Here is a 3,218-nt window from a genome sequence, read left to right on the forward strand (position 1 = left end):
GAATTTTCCATTTTTACTTCCTATCCAAATTAATTTGTCATCCCAGGGGTTTGATGGAATCTCAATGTCTAAGATTTTTGGGGCAAAGGCAGAAGGCAAAATGGAATTTATCAATTCAACATTTCGTCTTCTACTGTCTTGGTTTATTAGATCAGACACTCAAAGGTTTTTACTATTTTGTTGCCTGGGTCCTATTAGTTTGAACCCACTTATGTCTGGTATCCAAGGATTCTCCTAGATTTTGATACTGGTTCCACTACCCACTCTCCAACAAATTCCTTTTTCTAGATTTTTTTCTTCCTTTTAGGACACTCTTCCACCCCCATGAGGGCTAGCTTCTTAGCTTTGCATGAATGAAGGGGTGGTCCGGGTAATATTTTTCTTTCAAAATTCTTGCCCATGAACTTGTAGTATTAGAAATAAGCCTCCATGCTAATTTGGAAAGCAAAGCAAGATTAAAAGCTCTGGGATCTCTAAAACCTAACCCCCATTTGTTTTGTTTTCGCAAATCTGCTTCAGGTCAAGACAACACAACTAGAGTATATCAACTATCTTAAACCTCTTTGGGGGCAAATTTTTCTTGATGGAGAACTATTTACTAGGAGTTGGCAAGTAACTATAGATATACACTTCATGATCCATGAAATAAATTTGTTACCAAAGCCCATTTTCTGCATATTTAACTTCAAGAAATCCCATTCAATTCTATCATAGGCTTTGCTCATGTCCAACTTAATTGCCATGAAGCCTTTTTTTGCTTTTGTATGAATCATATAGTGCATTACTTCATAAGCAATTAAGATGTTGTCAGAAATGACTCTCCCCGGGATAAAGGCACATTGGATTTTTTAAATTACATCATTTAAATTTGGTTTCTTTCTGTTTACTAAAATTTTTGCAATTATCTTGTACACAAAATTACAAAGACTGATTGGCCTAAACTATGATGCATTTTCTGGATTTTTGATTTTTGGGGTTAGGCTATGAAGGTTAAATTGAGACTGGTGTTTATCTCTCCTTAATGAAAGAAACATTTCACATCACTTATTACATCTTCCTTTACTATCTCCCAAAAGGATTGAAAAAAAAAAGATTGGGGAAACCTGGTCTCGGGGCTTTTCTAGGAGCCATTTGGAACAAGATTTCCTTGATCTCCTTTAGTGACACCCTTTTATAGATTTTCATTGATTGCTTCATTTTATAATTGATTGGATGCCTTGTAGAGCTATTTCCATAGTTGTAGAACAAGAAGTTGAATAATTTTATTGTAAATGATTTTCCATAATATTTTGGATATTTTCTTGTCCCTCTATCCATTCTCTCGTTTCATTTTTTAGTTTCAAATTTCTATTTTTTGCTCTCCTTCTAATTGTTTGATTATGGAAAAACCCTGAATTACTCTCCCCAAATTTAATCCAATTAACCCTTGTTTTATGTGCCCACATTATCTCTTCCTTTCTTATCCACTCATCTAATTGTTTTTCAATTTGGTTTATTTTTTCTTTATCATAATTGGACCATTTTTCCCACTCTCCAAATTGAGTTCCCCTCTCAAATTTTCCATGCACAATTGAACTTTCCTAAATTCTTTTTTGTTCCATTTTTTTAGAATTCTACTTAAATTTCCACATTTTTTTGGGACAATGAAATCTGAATGGTCATCATGTTTCTCAGTACAGCCTTTTTTAATAACCTCTTCGCAATTTTATGGGTAAACTGCACTTCTTCAAATCTGAATGGTTTCCTAATTTTAAAAATTATTGGGGTTGTGTCCAGGCATATTGGAAGATGGTCTGATCATTGATTTGAGAGGACTATGATTTTTGCATCAGGGAAATTTTATCTCTACTTTGTATTACATAGGCCCCTGTCAAGTTTTTCCTTAACATTGGCTTCCTTGTTCCTTTTGTTGTTCCATATATATTTTGGGTCTAAGCTCTGGATTTCTTCCAAGTCGCAGTTATGCATAAAAGTCCTATTCCTCCTAATTTCCTTCATTTTTATTGCTTTTCCCCCTATTTTGTCATCCAAGTTAAAGCGCATGTTAAAGTCACCAATGCAGCACCAAGATCCTACAGCTTTATCTGTTAAGTAATTTAAATTTTGAATGAATTGTATTCTTTTGCTTTTTTTTTTGGCTCTCCATAAACAAAAGTGCAATTCCATTCTTTATTAGTACTTGCTTATGTTATCTTGGTGTGAATTGGATTTTTATTTATTGTTAAAACTTGAATGGTCAAACTTTCATCCCAAGAAAGGGCCAGACCTCCTGCTAAACCCCTAGCATCTATACCCCAACAATTCCAATCCTTCCAGCACTTGAAAAATTTCCTACACACTAAGAGACTACACTTAGTTTCACTCAGAAAGATAATTTGCGCTTTACTTTTCCTCTGAGCCTCTTTTGCTGAACAAACTGTCAAGGGGGATCCCACACCTTGACAGTTCTAGTAGAGAGCTTTCATTTCCACAGTGAAAATTGTTATGGGTCAATTCTCACAAATCCAACAATTTCTACATTTTTTGATCAATCAAAATCTATGTGATTTGGGTGTTTTTTTTTTTTTTTGCCTCCATAGTTTGGGTTTGCAATTTTTTTCCTGTAGAAGGTGAGTAAGCATAGATCTTTGGCATCTCCATTTCTTTTCCCCCCTACACCCATATCTATTGACTTTGCATTTTTGTTCCTTTTCTTGGAGTTTGGAATGATTGCTAAAAATTACTCTCCACAACAAGCTCTTTCTTTGATCTCTGTACTTAAACATTTATTTCTTAGTGTGTTTTGTTTTTGTCTTGTTTTTATCCTCCCTTTCTTTTTCCCTTTGTGAATCGATTCATGCGGCATGGAGTTAAATATGTGTTATATTGAGTTCGGAAAAATTTTGGTATTTTTATAACTATCTATTGCTAGCTCATCAGAGAAACCATGGAGTAAAGCAGGTTTGGAATCATGAGTTTGAAGTACCTGTTCGCAATTTGCCTGCCAGATCCAGTTAGATGTGGTTGGCATTTGTTGCTTGATGTCGCACTTGAAAAAACTAAGAACCTCCCTTTCTATACCTTCCAATCTTTGATCCTCTTTCTCCTGGTTTCTCTTCTTTCGATTGGATTGTTCTATTGCTTCTCCCTCCTAGTTTGGTGTTCTCCCTCTTTTTTCTCTATTGAACTCGTCGATGGTTTTATTCTTTAATGTGCATTTGTTTGGTCCAGAGAGGGAT

Source organism: Nelumbo lutea, chromosome 6, assembly GCF_056320005.1.
Source record: "Nelumbo lutea isolate HS-2025 chromosome 6, American lotus-T2T, whole genome shotgun sequence".
Classification (NCBI taxonomy): domain Eukaryota; kingdom Viridiplantae; phylum Streptophyta; class Magnoliopsida; order Proteales; family Nelumbonaceae; genus Nelumbo; species Nelumbo lutea.